This window comes from Pelophylax lessonae, assembly GCF_965119305.1.
Source record: "Pelophylax lessonae genome assembly, chromosome: 2".
In the NCBI taxonomy this organism is placed as follows: domain Eukaryota; kingdom Metazoa; phylum Chordata; class Amphibia; order Anura; family Ranidae; genus Pelophylax; species Pelophylax lessonae.
Window position 1 is genome coordinate 320911826 of NC_138769.1, and position 20930 is coordinate 320932755.

Consider the following 20930-nt stretch of genomic DNA (forward strand, 5'->3'; position numbering starts at 1 on the left):
ATACCTCTTTTGGGTTCAGCTACGTATAATTGTATAACGGAACACTAGTAATAAAGTTAAGGTAAACAGTTACTTTGCTAAATTCTACACCTGCGGAGAAATAATAAGCTGTTTTTTTTTTTTTTTTAACTCTGGGATTCTGTCTCTTCAGGTGCAATGTTCTGCTTCTGTCTCAGGTTTCTATCATCAGCTCAATTTCCTCTTCTTAACTGATCAGTTACCAGGTCAGAGACAAACCGTCCACACATAGCCTCCCCCATTCTTACAGAATATATGCTCTCTTAGCTGAGCATCCCCAGCTCATAACATTTGTGATCTGTAAATTTTCCTTTTTGAGGATTGCCATTGGCTTCTCAACCAGCTATGAAGTATCTCTTGTACTCTGCAGCTCTACTTTCCGCTATGTTATCCCTCTGTGAAGCAGGTAAGTACCTCTCCAGCAACTGAAAACTGCCGCAAAGCAAGATCTTTTATTTTTAGCATATGTTTAAAATACTATCTAATAATTGTTGCTTTTTCTTTCAAATATAAGAGCCTGGCACTGAAATAAAACCTGGCACAGTAAAGGGTGAATCATCAAATTTAGGTAATTTAGGTCCTCCTAAAATTAGTATATTTGATGCCTCAACACATTAGACAAATGTTTTTTTTTTTTTTTTTTTTTTAACATTTGCTGAATATGCTAAATCCAACTTGATTTTTTATCAGTCTTTTCAGGCTAGAGATGGGTAAGTATCTACTGTGCATATACAGAAAAATAATTATAGGGCACCCTGGCTGTCTAACGTCCATTGTAGTGGTATACCTGAACTACTGAAACATGTTCCATTCTAAAAATATATCCAACCATTGAGCATATTTGTAGCTTTGTAATAAGGAGGACACGAGGAAAAAGGGGGAAGGGAAAGGGGTGTAGAATCAAGGGAAAGAAAAGGGAAAGTGGGACTTTAAATGAAACTCGTGCCATTGAGTCTCCATCCCTAATTTTATTGAAAAAATAAGAACACATTGTGTTCAAAAAATGTGGGACTTTGCATGAGGTGTAACCAGTGTAAACGTAATGATATCAATATCACATATACATCTGCTGGTAAGCATATAGAAGCATAGGGTTGATCATTATGTGTTTATTCACATGTACATGGCAGTTAACATGAAGTACAATAGATACAAGACAAGTAAAAGGGGACATAGAGTGCATGCATCCTATTACCAATATTTATTTATACTCTACTACGTTCTTTGGTTTATTTTGTTATTATTCTTTAACATTTCTATGGTTTTATCATGTTATCCATATGTACTCTATTTATGTCCCCTTTTACTTGTTTTCTATCTATTGTACTTCATGTTAACTGCCATGTACATGTGAATAAACACATAATGATCAACCCTATGATTCTATATGCTTACCAGCAGATGTATATGTGATATTGATATCATTATGTTTACACTGGTTACACCTCATGCAAAGTCCCACATTTTTTGAACACTATGTGTTCATATCTGTAGCTTTTTAAAGCATTCTGTAAGAGCACCCAAACTGTATGTACATATACATTAGGCTGCATGCACATGGGCATATGAAAACAATCCCGTTGATACTGGATCTTTCTGCCAGGAACTAGCTAAAAACCCCAGAATAAAAAAATACTTAGTCTGGCAAATATTTATGTAACTTTATGTACATAGGGTGTATGCATGTCATTTAGTTTCAGTGGCTAGAATATTAATTTGTTCTTTGCATTAGGCTGAAAGGGCATGCATGCGTATGCGTTTATTCACTAATTATGCCAGTACGCTTCTCTCTGTACGCAGGTTTGGGGCGTTTTTTGCCCCTAAATGTTGCTCTAAAACATGAATCTAAATGCCATATTGTGCATAGACACATTAGCTAATATAAAGCTGCAGTCAGCATTAAAAAAATGCTTCTAAAAGCAGTGTTTTTTTTCTGCTCAAGTGCATGAAGCCTCATTAGAAACAACTTAAAAAATGCTATTGAATACTGAATAAATGATATTCTGTACAGACAGTACTGGGCTCCCAATGAGGCCAGTGCTAGCCCTATAGCAATGACTTAATAAGTACCGGATATAGTTATGCCTTTGGACAGCTGGGCAATCTTCTTTACCTTCACCATGTTCACCAAGGGTTTGTTGGGCAGCTGGCGGGGCGGTAGTGTCATTGTTGTCATGTCCTCCATGTTTTTCCATTAACTCGTTGGAAGCCAAGCACAGGGCCATATGGAAGGCCTGCCCTGCATGTGTTTTTCTGGGCTATGTTAGGCACGGGTCACATTACATCAATGGGGTACCATTACTCTGTGCCATCCTCATCAATGCCCTGGAACAAGGCTGAGGCTGCCGTGTGAGCCATACCCAACCTTAAGACGGACCTCTACTCTCAGAGATGAACGTACACCATGTACACTGGCACTGAAACTGTTCTCCAGTTAACTCTCTGTTCCCCATGACAATGTACACCTTCTCTGCAACATGCATTTTGGAGGGACATGCTGAGCCAATGTCCATAACCACCTGTCTAGCGTTTTCCCACTACTACTCCCAAGTAGTGGAGTGGGTCTCGACATGCAGGCTTCACATGTAAACTCAACTTATCCTCTGTACATACAGGATGGGAAACCTCTGCGGTGCAATCCACTCCCATTGCTGGTAGAAGGAGTGCCAAAAACATCTCCCTCGCTGCTAGAGGTAGCGCCGCCTATAGCAGGTACACGCTATCGACAGGCTGCTTGTTAAAGTTTTGTTACTCTAGGCAACCACTTCATGTGTTAAGACCCACTCGGTGAACTATGTGTGTGCCAGTTGCTTGTGATGCACCTCTTGACTTGAGACCAGGCAAGGACAATGTTTCAAAACTTTACGTGGCAAAAGTGCAAAAATAGAAATTTCACAGTCCAATAGGTAAGAAATGATACTTTCCTAATTCCCTAACTATGACTATGGCTTGCAGGCCATAGTGAGCGACCTTCTCCTGTTCTTATGGGTTTCATCATCTGTCTCCATCCCTTAAGGGTCTCCAAACTCACAACTGTGCTGGCACTCTTTGGGAACTCCCTCTTCTCCAATTGTCTCTGTGGGATGACCACTCTTACTGGACCGCTGTCGCAATTTGTATGATACAGGACAGGTGGGCCATAGCAGAACCCGCAACAAAGAGCAAGGAAGCAGAGTAAGAATTAAATCCCACCTCCCCAGCCGGACAGCAGCTAACTAACTGATTCAACCTGCCCACCAGTTACATCACACATACTGTATGTATTATTTCAACATACAGTATGTTATAGGCCAACATTGGACAATATTTTCTTTCCAGCTGATCAACAAATTAGAGGATAGAGGATTGTGCTGTACTGTGTCATTTTGTACATGCTCAGATTTTTTTTTTATTGATTACTGTGGATAATACAAGCTGTTATCCTTTGAGGCACTTTAATAAATTGTCTATTGTTTCTGGTCTTACTGATTGATTTAAAAAACAGTCTGGCAAGCAGAGAGAGTAGCTGCTTTGAAAGGCAGATAAGGTCGTTCATGACCTTGTAATTCAAATTTGGGTATACTGTATATATTTATATATATGTGACCCATGTACAGCTGGTAGAGGGTTAGATACCTCAATATTTAGTTCTGGTTCATACTATGAATTGCACAGGAACTGCACTGCATTCCTGACATGCATACACCCTATGTACATAAAGTTACATAAATATTTGCCAGACTAAGTATTTTTTTATTCTGGGGTTTTTAGCTAGTTCCTGGCAGAAAGATCCAGTATCAACGGGATTGTTTTCATATGCCCATGTGCATGCAGCCTAATGTATATGTACATACAGTTTGGGTGCTCTTACAGAATGCTTTAAAAAGCTACAGATATGAACACATAGTGTTCAAAAAATGTGGGACTTTGCATGAGGTGTAACCAGTGTAAACATAATGATATCAATATCACATTGATTGATTTAAAAAACAGTCTGGCAAGCAGAGAGAGTAGCTGCTTTGAAAGGCAGATAAGGTCGTTCATGACCTTGTAATTCAAATTTGGGTATACTGTATATATTTATATATATGTGACCCATGTACAGCTGGTAGAGGGTTAGATACCTCAATATTTAGTTCTGGTTCATACTATGAATTGCACAGGAACTGCACTGCATTCCTGTTTAATTCATATGCGATCTAGTGCACTGTCGAATGGGCTCAAATAGCACTGCATAGCACCTAAGTGGTGCATGCATCAATTTTGGAAGTGCACTACAACCAGGTCACATCGTACTTTTGTACCATGCGATCCAATGCAAGCAAACGCACTGAGTTTGCGATCTGTATTTGGGGTGTCGTTAAGACTGTACTGACACTGCAGATTACAAGGGCAGTGCATATTAGTGAGAACCTAGTCTTATAGTACAAAACACACTCTGAAAAATTCATGAAGATTAACTACAACACTTTCTTTGCATCTCTGAGATACATTAATTCCCCATCAGGTCCGCTCTCCTTGTCATTCACAGCAGGCATTGGCTGGATTACATAGCCAATAGACAGCCTGCTTTTGACTATGGAATCTGCCTACTGTCTGCTTTCAATCACAAGGAGAGCTCATGGTGAACTAGTCTCTGAGCTTCCTCATTGGGCTCTGCTTACTGTCAGCATCACTGGTTGCTAGACGTCTGTCTGCTGTGAAGACAACAGTGTCATTGACAATCAGTGAAATGTGGGTAGTAGAGAGGGTAGTGGCAGAAAACATGCTACCCTGCTACACAGTGTACAGAGACAGGTACTTTACTTGTCTCTGTACACCAGCTTAGAGTTGGTCTCAATTACCATCAGTTTAGTTATCTACAAACTGGAGGTACATTTTTTAAATTGAGTACAACCAAAACACTATTAGGAGCTACCTGAATCTGCTGCACACTGCAAAATGTGTTGTAAGTGCTTTATTGCATTCCCATGACTTTGCTAAGCTAAGCTGTCTCTTCTGTATATATGGTAGCCTTAAATATACAGAAGGCTTTCTGTGCTGAGGGGGTAGACTGCACACAAAATCAAGAAAATAAATAAAAAATACTTAAAACTGATTTCAAATTGAAATAATATTTGTAGGTACTATATTTATAGTCATGCTGGGTATTTCCCAGTGAAGGACTGGGCTGTGAGTGGGTGCATTTGCCACCTGGGCCAGTACAAATTATATACTTCAGGCTGGTTGCCTTGAGTTGTAATACTGCCCCATTTGGACCTCAGTCAGAGTGGGGCCTGAAGTCAGTGATGGCTGATTAGCACTATATACGTAGCTATCTAGGAAATAAAGATAGGCTAAGCCAAAAAGTAATTTTCACTGTCTGTCCAACAGTATACAGTCCCTGTGCCCAATTTAAAAATCACAGGTAAAAACACTTAAAGTATTTACACATTTAGCTTCCCATAGATTATTTCCTTTTTGTACTTGTAGCACTACCACCGTAGCAGATGTAGATGAAAGGGATTCCCCTACTCCTCCACATTGAATCTTCACAAGCACCCCCGGGACAGAGAACAGTCGGTGGTTTTGTTTTTATTATTTATTAGAGGGTTAATACCTTGGGTATGGATGGGAGGTTATGGGATGCCCACTTGACTTCAACAACTGCAGGGACAACTTCCTATATACATCTATATACAGTCTCTTCTCCTCTTTCCTTCTGCACAAACATTTGCGGGCTCTAGCTGAATCACTCTTAAGATGATCTGATAGGCTCCCAGTCAGATTAGCAACAGCTCAATACAGGCAGGAACTCGCAGCCCCATTAAGTGTAGTTCAGATATAGTGAAACAGCATGTAATTCCTCCTCTGTGGCTACTTATCCCAGCACCACCTCTTCAGGCACTGTCAACCCACCTGGCTGCATCTGCCCCTTTCACCATCTCGCCTGGCTGTCTCTACACCAGTCCACCCGACTGATTCTTCACCAGCCCACCAGGCTGACTCTCAGGAGATCTCTCAGGAAAAGGCCCGAAGACGTAAGCACACCGCTGTCTTCAAGGGAGACTGTTTACATTTGGCAGTCTCCCCCCTTTGTTAGTCCCCAACAGTGTTGCTCTACTTACTATGTCCACTCTTGCTCCTGTGCCTCCAGAAAATACTTCCTCCCTAGTGCTTTGGCAGGATCTTTCCAGCACCTGAGCCCTGGCCTAAGGCAGGGCACTCCCACCCCCTGAGACTAGGGGGAACCCCTGAGGTCCACCTACAGCCTCCTCAACACCGTGGCTCCTTCTTCCACCCGAGTGCTCCTGCTGCCCTGTCTATTTATGAGGTGAACTCAGTCCCCTGCCAGCCCACTACTGGGAATTGGCTGATGCCTCATAAATTTTCAAGATTTCTTCTAACCCCCATCCTCTAGTTCTAGAAGATTCTCCAACCTTCTAGACCAGGGGGAGGCACCAAAGAGCTGCCAGGATGAGTCATCCAGCCCCAACCTCTGCTAAACCCTGACCCAATTAGGTTTCACCATCTAAATGTGAGTACGAGTATGGTTTACCTACACTCACTCCTAGTACACACTAGAGGGTGTTACAAACTTACAATGTGCATTTGAACTTGCTAGAAAATTTGACTAGTAACTTCCCAGCACAACCCCCTTTTCTTTGTTGTAGCCTCTTCTGGAAAGGTATAATTACTCTCTGTACTGGCTGAGGTATTCCGCCCCTCACTTCACAGCTTTCTATAACCTTTTATGTAGCTGATGAGGGAAGAACAAAGGGGAATACTATAGAGTATCACTTGAGTGAAAGCTCTGAGTTTGCTGGGGCTGTTGACATCACATCCAGGATGGCAGTTCCCAGCAACAGTCTCAGGGCATTTGGATGTCTATATAATGGAAACTTTTAAAGGAAAATACCATAACAGGTCCATAAAGACATGGATGAGCGAGTTTGGGTTGGAGGAACTTGACCGGCCTGCAGAGAGTCCTGACCTCAACCTGATAGAACACCTATGGGATGTATTAGAACAGAGACTATGAGTCAAGCCTTCCTGTCCACATCAGTGCCTGACCTCACAAATGCTCTTCTGGACGAATGATCAAACATTCCCATAGACGCACTCCTAAACCTTGTGGACAGTCGTTCCAGAAGAGTTGAAGCTGGTATTGCTGAAAATGGTGGGCCAATTGAATATTGAACCCTATATACTATGATTGTGATGCCATTAAAGGTTATGTGCGTGTAAAGGCAGGCGTCCCAATACTTTTAGTAATATAGTGTATAAGTCAAACTGTTAACAAAAATGTCCAAAGGCAAAGAAAGGAAAAAAGTCTGAAATGGATTATTGAATTCCTCAAAGAAATTCAAATTTAGATGTAATCTAATTATTACGCTGTATATACTGTAAACAGAGCATACAGCGTTCTCCAAGGACATAGTCCACTCAGCTAAATGCATTTTAGGGCTGTTTGCCCACTTTTTTTATCCAAAAAATCAAGGTAACACAGAGTTCTGCCTAAGCAGAGGTTGTTTAGCATAATAACAAAAGCAAAAGTATTTCAAGCTTCTAGCTATTTTGTCACACAACTCTTGTCTATTCCTTCATAGGACAGAGCTATCCCATTCTCAGGCCTTCAGTCACCAGACTAGACCTGAAAGCACTGCAATGTTGTAAACTAGGCTCATTAATCACTTCTGGACTGAGTCAATTTCTGGCACATGTTGTTTACAAGTAGGGTTGAGCGAACACGGACTGTATTATTCGTGTTCGTACCGAATAATTGGATTTTTGTTACCCGAAAACTGGCCCTGAAAACTTTACTGTATATTCGGGTAAAAATCCGTGTTCGGTCTTTTTATTTCCGGGTTTTGCATGCTCTGGCGCGCTTTTCATGGAGGGCTTTCAACAGCCAATCAACAAGCGTTTAACTGGTGTGCCTAAGCCATCCCAGCCATGCCTACAAATGTATCAGTAGCTGTGATTGGCCGTCTGAAGCATGTGACCAAGTCTTTATAAGTTCGAGGCAGCGCCGCTGCGGCGTCATTCTGCTGTTTAGTTCAGGGAGAGAGCACACATCAACGTGCTGGCTGCTGATTAGGGACAGACAGGAAAAAAAAAACATTTGTGTCCGGATAGAATTGAGGGACAGGTCGGAGTGTGTTAGGCAAGGCGAGTTGTAGGCATTTTAGGGAGAGAGTCTGCTGATTTTTAGGGTCAGTGTGTTCTACAAACTACAATCGATATTGCTGTGTGGGGTGGGGTTTGCAGTGACCGATCTACGATCTTATCAATCCTTTTAGGGACAGAGTCTGCTGATTTTTAGGGTCAGACAGTGCGTTCTACAAACTACAATCAATATTGCTGTGTGGTGTGGGATAGGAGATAGGCAGGTGTCAGTGGTCCACATCCATTTTGCTGTGTGTGGGCTGCAGTGAACACAATCTTTTTGGGGTGCAGTGAACACAATCTTTTTGGGGTGCAGTGAACACAATCTTTTTGGGGTGCAGTGAACACAATCTTTTTGGGGTGCAGTGAACACAATCTTTTTTGCCCACTGAGGAGGAGGGAGAAAAGTATTTTTCTATCAGGCACTGTGTGCAGCATTTTTCCTTCAGCTGTGCTGTGCTGAGTGACTGATCATACATTGCTGTGTTCAGCTCACATGTGCTAATATTGAGTGGTTTCAAAAATCATACACTTTTTTTCTATTCCACTATTCAATATACAGCCTTGGGTTAAAAAAAAATTTAATTGTGGCCTGCAGCAGAGCTGAATGATATTTGGGGTTTTTGGGGTTCATCTCATACTTCTGAAGATTTGAGGGTGCTGCCTGTTCCATACTCCTCCTACTCCTCATCCAGCCTTTTAGGGGTACAAACAATAGTAATCGGGGCCTAGTGTGCTTCTGTACGTGTGAGATACATACACTTTTTTTGATCATATTTCCTATTCCGCTATTCAATAAAAACCTTTGGGGATCAATTAAATTGCAGGATAGTCTGTGTTGGTACGTGTGAGATCCACCTTTCCAAGTTTTTGGGGTTCATCTCATACTTCTGAAGATTTGAGGGTGCTGCCTGTTCCATACTCCTCCTACTCCTCATTCAGCCTTTTAGGGGTACAAACAATAGTAATCGGGGCCTAGTGTGCTTCTGTACGTGTGAGATACATACACTTTTTTTGATCATATTTCCTATTCCGCTATTCAATAAAAACCTTTGGGGATCAATTAAATTGCGGGATAGTCTGTGTTGGTACGTGTGAGATCCACCTTTCCAAGTTTTTGGGGTTCATCTCATACTTCTGAAGATTTGAGGGTGCTGCCTGTTCCATACTCCTCCTACTCCTCATTCAGCCTTTTAGGGGTACAAACAATAGTAATTGGGGCCTAGTGTGGTTTTGTACGTGTGAGATACATACACTTTTTTTGATCATATTTCCTATTCCGCTATTCAATAAAAACCTTTGGGGATCAATTAAATTGCGGGATAGTCTGTGTTGGTACGTGTGAGATCCACCTTTCCAAGTTTTTGGGGTTCATCTCATACTTCTGAAGATTTGAGGGTGCTGCCTGTTCCATACTCCTCCTACTCCTCATTCAGCCTTTTAGGGGTACAAACAATAGTAATTGGGGCCTAGTGTGGTTTTGTACGTGTGAGATACATACACTTTTTTTGATCATATTTCCTATTCCGCTATTCAATAAAAACCTTTGGGGATCAATTAAATTGCGGGATAGTCTGTGTTGGTACGTGTGAGATCCACCTTTCCAAGTTTTTGGGGTTCATCTCATACTTCTGAAGATTTGAGGGTGCTGCCTGTTCCAAACTCCTCCTACTCCTCATCCTGCCTTTAGGGGTACAAACAATAGTAATTGGGGCCTAGTGTGCTTCTGTACGTGTGAGATACATACACTTTTTTTGATCATATTTTCTATTCCGCTATTTAATCAAAACCTTTGGGTATAAACAATTAAATTGCGGGATAGTCTGTGTCGGTACGTGTGAGATACACCTTTACAATTTTTGGGGCGCATCTCATACTGCCGAGGATTTGAGGGTGCTTCAGTCTGCCTCCTGCCTGTTCCGAACTCCTCCTACTCCTCATCCTGCCTTTAGGGTACAAAAAATTGTAATCGGGGCCTAGATTGTGTTTGTACGTGAAATTTGTCCTATTCCGCTATTCAATATACACCCTGTTTGAGTGTAAAAAATTAAATTGCGGCATAGTCTGTATCGGTACATGTGAGATACACCTTTTTTAAATTTGTTTGGCGCATCTCCTTCTACCGCCGAGGATTGCAGGGCGCTTCAGTTTGGCTCCTGTTCCCAACTCCTCCTACTCCTCTTCCTCATCCTGCCTTTAGGGTACAAAAAATTGTAATCGGGGCCTAGTTGGTGTTTGTACGTGTGAGATACACCGTTTTGTAAAATTTGTCCTATTTCGCTATTCAATATACACCCTGTTTGAGTGTAAAAAATTAAATTGCGGGATAGTCTGTATCGGTACATGTGAGATACACCTTTTTAAATTTGTTTGGCGCATCTCCTTCTACCGCCGAGGATTGCAGGGCGCTTCAGTTTGCCTCCTGTTCCCAACTCCTCCTACTCCTCTTCCTCATCCTGCCTTTAGGGTACAAAAAATTGTAATCGGGGCCTAGTCTGTGTTTGTACGTGTGAGATACACCGTATTATAACATTTTTCCTATTCCGCTATTCAATATACACCCTTTTGGAGTGTAAGAAAATGAAATTACGGCATAGTCTGTATCGGTACGTGTGAGATACACCTTTTAAATTTGTTTGGCGCATCTCCTTCCACCGCCAAGGATTGCAGGGCGCTTCAGTTTGCCTCCTGTTCCCAACTCCTCCTACTCCTCTTCCTCATCCTACCTTTAGGGTACAAAAAATTTTAATCGGGGCCTAGTCTGTGTTTGTACGTGTGAGATACACCGTCTTTTTCCTATTCCGCTATTCAATATACACCCTTTTGGGGTAAAAAACATTAAATTGCAGCATAGTTTGCATATTTGACTGTCAGATACACCCGTGCGATACTGTTGTTGTTTTGTTCCGCTATTCAATAAACACCTTTCTAGGGCAAGATCATAAATTACAGAAATATGAGGAGACCGTCAAATAGGGGCCGTGGCCTGGGTCGTGGTGCTGCTGGTAGAGCTCCTGTTGCAAGGAGAGGACGTGGTCGATCTGTGCCAGCTACATGCACAAGTGAAACACCTTCCACAAGTGTGAGTAGGCGACAGAACCTGCAGAAGTATTTGGTAGGGCATAATGCGCCTCTAGACGTGATGAGGCCTGAAGAAGTACAGGCGATAGTAGATTGGGTTGCTGACAGTGCCTCCAGTTCCTTCACATTGTCTCCCACCCAGTCTACTGCAGAAAGGTCAGAGTTGGCACCTGCAGCCAATGTCCAACCGTCTTTCACCTCACCCCCTTGGAAATCAGGCAAGCAGTCTGAGCCCCAATCCATACAGCAGTCTTTTGTTCTTTTTGAGGACTCTGTCAGCAGGGTTTCCCAGGGCCATCCACCTAGCCCTGCCCCAGAAGTTGAAGAGATTGAGTGCAGCGATGCCCAACCACTTATTTCTCAAGATGAGTACATGCAAGGACCATCGCAGCACGTCTCCGATGATGACGAAATGCAGGTGCCAACTGCTGCGGCGTTCAGCATTGTGGAGACCGACAAGGAGGGCAGGGGTGAAGACTGGGTGGAAGATGATGTGGAGGACGATGAGGTCCTCGACCCCACATGGAATGAACGTCATGCAGGTGACCTGAGTAGTTTGGAGGAAGAGGCGGTGGTCGCACAGAGCCACCAGCACAGCAGAAGAGGGAGCAGGGTGCAGAAGCGGAGCGGCCGTGCCCTAGACACTACGCCCGCTACTGCCCAACGCAGCAAGGGAACGAGCGCACCAAAGTCAGCTCAAAGGAGTTCTCTAGCGTGGAAGTTCTTTAGAAAATGTGCTGATGACAGGACACGAGTGGTTTGCACCCTGTGCTATCAGAGCCTGAAGCGAGGCATAAACCTTCTCAACCTGAGCACAACCTGCATGATCAGGCATCTAAGTGCAAAGCACGAGCTGCAGTGGAGTAGACACCTTCAAAACCAAGAAACGTCTCTGGCTCATCCTGCTTCCTCTTCTGCTGCAGTCTCAGCCGCTCCAGCCACATCTGTAGTGATACCGGCACCTGCCACCCCGCAAACAGAGGATCTGTCAGCAACACCACCACCTGGGTCACCAACCATCTCCACAATGTCCCGTGGAAGCGTTCAGCTTTCCATCTCCCAAACACTTGAGAGGAAGAGGAAGTACCCCCCTACCCACCCGCGATCCCTGGCCCTGAATGCCAGCATTTCAAAATTCTTGGCCTTTGAAATGCTGTCATTCCGTCTGGTGGAGACGCACAGTTTTAAAAACCTTATGTCGGTGGCTGTGCCACTACTTTTCCAGGCAAGCCATCCCTTCCCTGCACAACCAAGTGGGGGAAAAAATCAGGTGTGCACTGCGCAACGCCATCTCTGGCAAGGTCCACCTAACTACCGATACGTGGACCAGTAAGCACGGTCAGGGGCGTTATATCTGCCTAACGGCACACTGGGTAAATGCAGTGGCGGATGGGCCTGAGGCGGATAGCAATTTGGCGCATGTCCTTCCACCACCGAGGATTGCAGGGCGCTTCAGTTTGCCTCCTGTTCCTAACTCCTCCTACTCCGCTTCCTCATCCTCTACTGCCTCCTCATCCGGACAGCGTAACACCTTCACCACCAACTTCAGCACGGCCAGGGGTAAACGACAGCAGGCAGTTTTAAAACTTGCCTGTTTGGGGGACAAACCACACACCGCGCAGGAGTTGTGGAGGAGCATGGAACAGCAGACAAATGAGTGGTTGCTGCCAGCGAGCCTCAAGCCCGGCCTGGTGGTGTGCGATAACGGGCGAAATCTCATAGCAGCTCTGGGCCTAGCCGGTTTGACGCACATCCCTTGCCTGGCGCATGTGCTGAATTTGGTGGTGCAGAGGTTCCTTAAATACTACCCCGATATGTCAGAGCTGCTGCAGAAAGTGCGGGCCGTCTGTGCGCACTTTCGGCGTTCTCACCCTGCTGCTGCTCGCCTGTCAGCGCTGCAGCGTAACTTCGGCCTTCACGCTCACCGCCTCATATGTGAGGAGGATGAGGAGGAGGAGCTGGAGGAGGAGATGGAAGCATGTTCACAGCAGGGTGGCACCCAGGCCAGCTCATGGCCATCACTGGTGCGTGGCTGGGGGGATACAGAGGACACGGACGATACACCTCCCACAGAGGACAGCCTTTCGTTGCCTCTGGGCAGCCTGGCACACATGAGCGATTACATGCTGCAGTGTCTCCACAACGACCGCCGAGTTGCCCACATTCTAACTTGTGCTGATTACTGGGTGGCCACGCTGCTGGATCCCCGTTACAAGGACAACGTACCGTCCTTAATTTACTCACTGGAGCGCGATCGCAAGATGCGCGAGTACAAGCGCACGCTGGTAGACGCCATGCTGCTGGCATTCCCACCTGACAGCGGGGCCACAGTGGAAGCACAAGGCAGAGGAGGAGGAGGAGGAAGAGGTCGCCAACGCAACCAGGGCACCGCCAGCACCTCAGAAGGCAGGGTTAGCATGGCCGAAATGTGGAAAAGCTTTGTCAGCACGCCACAACAAACAGCAGCACCAGCAGCTCATATGGAACGTCTTAGCAGGAGGCAGCATTTCACCAACATGGTGGAGCAGTATGTGTGCACACGCCTAGACGTACTGAATGAGGGGTCTGCCCCCTTCAACTTCTGGGTCTCCAAGTTGGGCACATGGCCTGAGCTTGCCCTTTACGCCTTGGAGGTGCTGGCGTGCCCTGCAGCTAGTGTATTATCTGAACGGGTATTTGGCACGGCTGGGGGCGTTATCACAGACAAGCGCAGCCGCCTGTCCAGAGACAATGTGGACAAGCTCACGTTCATTAAAATGAACCAGGCATGGATCCCACGGGACTTTTCCGTACCTTGTGCAGAATAGCGATGGATACCGACCTTACCCAGCCATTGTTCCATTTTTGCTCTTTCTCACTCTTTTGGGGTGTATCCTCATTTAAAATTTGTGAAAAGAAGCAGTGTTGGCTACCTCGTCCTCCTCAGGGCCAGATTAACGTAGGGGCTATTGGAGCTGCAGCTCCAGGCCCCTACCTTTTTATATAGGCCCCAGGTTGGCCATATTCACTGTTACCGCTCTTCTGTCACTTGTAAACACAGAAGTCTGGCTTCTATGCTCGCTTCCCCAGGCAGCTCCCTCAGAACCTCCCCACACAGCACGAAGGCCGGACAAGGAGGGACAGTTGCCGATGCATGGATGTGTTTATGGGCTTCAGAGACAGCATCCCATGTGGATTTAGACATGCATGGCTGCACCCTTCCTCCTCTGGGTGCATGCCAAGGCACGGCCCTTAAGGCCCTTCAAAATCCTCAGCACCAAGCCCATGATGCTCTTAATCCGGCCCTGGTCCTCCTCCACCGCCGCTTCCACCTACACCGCCCATAGGTGTGCGTAGCCTATTGCATTAGGGTGTGCACCCCAAAGTTTAAATACACATGCATGTGTTTGCCTACATGTACATGGCCCCGATACATTACTCTCCCTGCTGACAAAGTAAAATAGAGCAGAGCAGGTCCGAGGGAGATCTTTCCCATCTCCTCACTGGCAAACAGAGCGATAATGCTATGTGCCCTAGGTGATTAGGGTGTGCCCAGGCACATCCGGCACACCCTGTGCGCACGCCTATGACACCGCCACATCCACCACCACCTCAACCTCCCTCCTACTCCATATGGGCCTCGTCCTTCAGAGATGAAGAACATTGTTTTATTTTTCTGGTTTTTTTTGTTGTTTTAAGTTATTTCCCTATCCACATTTGTTTGCAGAGCACTTGCCATGCTCTTAACTACGTTTTGCTGCCATTTGCAGCAGTCTAGCCCTTTCCATTGGTGTTTTAGAGCCCTTTTAGTGCCTGAAAGTTCGGGTCCCCATTGACTTCAATGGGGTTCGGTGTCCGGGAAAAGTTCGGCAAAAGTCCGGGACACGGACCGGGACTTTTTTTTAAAGTTCGGCCGAACCCGCCGAACACGGACATCCATGTGTCCGCTCAACTCTATTTACAAGTTAAAATCTATATTTTTTGCTAGAAAATTACTTAGAACCCTCAAACGTTATATATATATATATATATATATATATATATATATTTTTTTTTTTAGCAAAGACTCTGGAGAAAAAAATGGCGGTTGTTGCAATATTTTTTGTCACGCTGTATTTGCCCAGTGGTCTTTCAAACGCCATTTTATTTGGAAAATTTCACTGCATTTAAAAAAAAGGGAAACAGTAAAGTTAGCTTATTTCTTTTGTATATTGCGAAAGATAATGTCATGCCGTGTAAATAGATACCTAACATGTTACGGTTTAAAATTGCGCACACCCGCGGAATGGCGACAAACTATGGTAAATAAAAATCTCCATAGGCGACGCTTTAAAATTTTTTAACGGTTACCATTTTAGAGTTACAGAGCAGCTCTTTTTTTTTTTAAAGTTATTGCTCTCTCTCTGGAGATCGCGGTGATACCTCACATGTGTGGTTTGAACAGCGCTTTAATTTGAGGGCGCAACTTCCGTATACATTTTTTTTCTGTGCGCGAGATCACAGCGACAGGGGCGCTTAAAAAAGAAAATAAAAATCTGATCACTTTTATTGCTGTCACAAGCAATTTAAACATCCCTTGTGACAGCGATAGGCACTGACAGGTACTCTTTATGGAGGGATTGAGGGTCTAAAAGACCCCAGACCCCTCCACTGCACTTTAATGTATTCAAAATGCTGAAAACTGCAATTTTGAATACTGTCACTTTTTTAAATTCGGCGCCTTTAGCCAGATGTGACATCATGAACACCACTTCCGGGTTACATCATCGCAGACCTAGTCAAAGCCGAATCGGGCTTCGTTTCGGGACTCCAACCAGCTGATGGAGGTGGGACGGGAGACCCGGGAAAAGCAGCGGAAAGAGGCGGGGGGCGTCCCCTCCCATTTGCTGGGGTAACGACCGAGCGGCTCCTGAGCCGCATCAGCCATTACTACCTGAAAGCCAACCACTGGCTCTAAGAAATGATACTGGCATAATGCCTCTAGCAGCAGGCATCACCACCGTACAATCACTTCTTGCAGATCACGTAGATCTACGCGAGCTTGCGGGAAGTGGTTAAAGTACGTTTTTTTTAATATGTGTTTGTACAATGTTTACAAACATTTTTGACTACATCTGGAGTAAGCAAGTCCTAAGGGCCCTTTCACACGGGCGCTCCGTATGTCCGCAAATCATCCTATTTTTTTGCGGATGATTTACGGACATAATGTAAGTCAATGGCATTGCGGATGTCAGCGGAATACCATCCGCTGACATCCGATTTTCTTCCTTTTTAGTTCTGTTCCGTTTTTTGGAACGGAACAGAACCCTATTTTTTCCTCCGTTCAAAAAACGGAAAGGAAGCAAAATCGGATGTCAGCGGTGTCATCCGCTGACTTCCGCAATGCCCATAGACATACATTATGTCTGTATATCATCCGCAAATGGATGGGATGATATGCAGACTCACGGAGCGGATGACACAAGTGTCATCCGCTCCGTGAAAAAAAAAAAAAAGTCCCGCAGCGGAGCAAAAAACCGGAGCGGCCGTGTGAAAGAGGCCTAAAGGTGCGATATATTGCGGTAGATTTACTAATGGCAAATATATTGTGCTTTGCAACTGCAGTTGCTCTAGATCTGAGGGGAAGCTCTGAAATGAGGGGAAGCTGTGCTGATTTCTAACATCCAATCACGTGCAAGCAAAAATTCTGTTTCTTTGCAAAGTTAAGCTTTACCTCATTTACCAAGCTCAGGAGCAAGTGCACTTACTGTGCACAGTATATTTGCCTTTATAAAATCAAACCTTACAATGTTTTCATAGCTATTTCTCAGCATTTGTAATGTTTGCTGCAGGGTAAATCATGCTCTGTGTCTCCTAGTTTGCAGCTTATTCCAGTGCTCTGGCACAAAAAATATCTGTGGCTATTGTCTCTCTGAAATAATACATTCTTGTGTTTATTATATCTCAATATTTTTATTGAAAAAGATCTGACAGTAGGGTTTCATTTACACCTAGGAAATTTGAAGCCAAACGCGGGATGCATTTGCTATGCCATTACTTCTTAATGGCACCCCAATAACGGTGCAATTTTGGCGCGATAAATTGTGGCAAATCACAACACACGACGCTGTCGCCCAAGAGAAGCACCTGCTCATTGTTGTGCGACAAGCTTTGCACGTTGAGATTTTGCCGCGATTGCAGCATGATTAATTGTGCCAAAATCGCACCATGATTGGGGTGGTATTAAGAAGTAATGGCATCACAAACGTGTCGGCAATTTGCTGTGATTTGGAATCGCAGGCAGATTCACAGCCATTCTGCCCACAATTCAAATCGCCTAGGTATGAATGGAGCCCTACAAATATACCATTTATACAATAGCCCGTTCTCAGGTTGTCATCATATCAGACAGAAGACCATAAAGTAAAAACAAAGATAATATAGACCATTATCAAAGAAACAAACATTAGCAATGGGATGTTCTCAGGTAAGTTTTCTGATATTAAAAAAGAGTATTAATCATTATCAGAAGGTAGGAAACATGGACCTTATCCACAAGGGACCAGGAACATAACAATTCTAAACAGAAACTTGGATTTCAACCATGTATTAAAAGGTACAGGAATAAATGCATAGTATGTGGAGATAGAGAGGGGAGGGTGGAAGGGAGGTAGTGGATAGGGAATATTAGGAAAGCCCTGTACTTATTCCTGAGAATACCATTAATAATGGAACCATATAAGGTCCTAAAGACAACCTGGTACAAACAAGATTAAGCAACAGAAAAAAGAGAAGGAAAATAAAGGGGAGAAGATGGTCAGCCTGGGGCTCATTAGGGAGCCAAGATATATATCGGATGAGCGAATCCCATATTTTATCAAACTTCTTAGTGTTATGAAGTGTATAAGTGAGTTTATAATTGACCATAATCCAGTTAGGTTTGCTCTTTAAATAATCAAGAGGAATTACTGACTGTTTCCAATGTCTAGCAATAGTAATTCTTGCTGCCAGCAATATATTGTGATCAATTTTACTAACTTCCTGGGAACTTCATCAGGGAGCTTATGGAAGAGGGCTGCCTCTGGAGATCTATGGATATTTAATCCTGTCACTGAGTAAATTAAATATCCAAATCCAACATCTAGTCTCTGCATCGTCCCCAACTGACCACAACGTCAAAAACCTGATAGGCAATGTGGACAGATACATTTTAGACACCCAGGTAGGGACCAAGTACCAACGTAGACCATCATCAAAGAAACTGGTAAGCATTCTGATATTAAAAAAGAGCATTAATCATTATCCAAATCCATGATGCATCGTTCCCAACTGACCAACGTCAAAAACAGATAGGTGATGTGGACGGACACATTTTAGCCACCCGGTTAGGGACCAAGTACCAACGTAGAAGTGCTTTATAATTAGCTTCAATTAGTGTTGTATTAATGGAATTTTAAATAAAGCATACTCAATATCTTGCCATTTGGGTAATTCAAAGGCAAGAATAAGATCCCTTTCCCATTGATTTATGTAAGGAAGCTTTGAATTCGGATTAGTGGGGGAGGCATACACTGCAGACATTCGTCACTTCAAAAGGCCCCTTGTTTGGCAAGATAATTCAAAAATCGAGAGTATAAGAGGCCCAACTAATAAATTAAGTTTAGATCTGACAAAGGATGCAATTTGGTTATATCTAAATATTTCACTAGGGGGCATACGCAGCATATATTTTTAAAGTGTTATAAGGAACATAATTAGCCCTCATTAAGATAATCACCAATCCTAAATAACCCCTTGTTGAGCCACCACTGAAATTATGTAGGTACCACCCCAGGTGGAAACACTGGATTGTAGAAAATAGGAGCTAACGGTGTATGCGGGGATGATTGAGAGTTGCGGTGACCTACTCTGTCCCAGGCGGCTAATGAATGTGATAAGGTGGGACATAATAGGACATAGAAAACTAGGAAGCCACAATAATAATCCTATAGCAAAAGGACAGCAAGAGAGTGCCTCAATATTGACCCAAAGGAGTGTAGATCCTTTAGCAGTAGTATAGTCAAGTTTGGCAATTTGAGCTCTTGTGTTTATTAAAGATAAAACTGCCTCATCCCTTGCATATTGTGGCTAAATCAAGCTGCTTACATACTCTCCAGCAAATGTTAAATGCTTGTGGCTATTGTCTATGGAATAAAACATTCATATTTTTATGATACTATGTATCAACTGTACACTACTTGTGACCATTTTCCCATTGCGACCTAATCAAACTGCTTACATGCTATTAAACTACTGTACTATGTTTGGCTTTTGTTTCTGAAATGCTACACTCTAATTTATATTGCAGGATAAAACTGCCTAAAAATGTCTCACTCTAACATTTCAGCCTAAAAAAGTTTCTTACATACTGTCCAGGAACTGCGCGATATTTGTGACTTTTGTCTGTGAAAAAAATGTACTTTATTTTAATAAGGGATAAAACTTGCCTCATCTCTCCTTCTCACATTGTAGCCTAACCAGTTTGCCTATGTACGCTCCAGCCACTGAACAATATTTGTGGCTTTTGTCTTTTTCATTAATACACTGTTTAATTCACTGTTTAATTCAAGATAAAATATACCTATTCTCTCTTTCTTACATTGTGACCTAATCAAGCTACTTACCTACTGTCCATCCACTGAACAATATTCATGGGTTTTGTCTTTTGGTTAAAGATCAGCTGCTGGGAGAGCACAGGCAATATTGGTTAATAGGAGCTGCCTTAATGAGACTAGAATTCATGTTATTTCACCAAACCCAGAGAATCCGCCCCTGAAACTATCTAAAATCATAGTCTGTAATTGTGTGACTTGTACCCATATAGTCAAATGTTTGTGGACACCCCATTGTTTGTTTGCATTAGACAATCATTTCCTCCTCATCTTCACGATGTTACCTGTCCCCACACTTCCTCTCTTTTTATATACTGCCTCTGCCCTAGAAAAGAGGAATTCTGATTTTTCATCTTAACCTTTTGTTTACCTGTGTTCTAGAAATTACTGACCCCATTGGAAGATATTTACTCTTGCAGGGTAAATTGTTTGACCAGGAAGTAACAACCGTCACATACTAGCTTCCAACTTATATCAGCATAATTTTTTTTTTTTTTTTTTCATGTTTGCATGTTCCTACTGCACCTACTCCTGGTTGACAGGTTCACTATTCTGACCACTCCCTGGTATGACCATTACCAAAACCTACTCTTCTCCAGAATAAGTCACCCGGCTCACTCTACATTAAGTTAGTAGCTGAATGAGTTTATTCTCAGGAGACTTCACTTTAACTACAGGCTTACAACCCGACCTTCTTCTCTGAAAACATAGGCTCTGTCTCTTCCCAATAACTCTATGGGAGACCCATAAGGTACTATTCCAGGGCATTTGATCTAGATAGCCTCTCTTAGAAAAGTCTTACATGACCACAGATGTTGCAAACTTTCTTCCCTCTTGGCCCAGGCAGAAGAATTGTGATGAATTAAGTCTCCTACTTACTGACCAAGCAACTAAAGCTTTACGCTGGTTTAAGCATGAATTTTTTTTCTTGTGCAAAAAACTTTGGTTTCATTCTAGCCAAGAAACTTAACTCAATAGGAAAAACATTTAAATCCACCCAACTGCGAAACCAGAGTGTCAAGCTCACTTCAGACCAAACTAAATTAGTCTCTCTATTTGCTGACTTTTACAATAAACCAGCTGCCTTCTCTACAG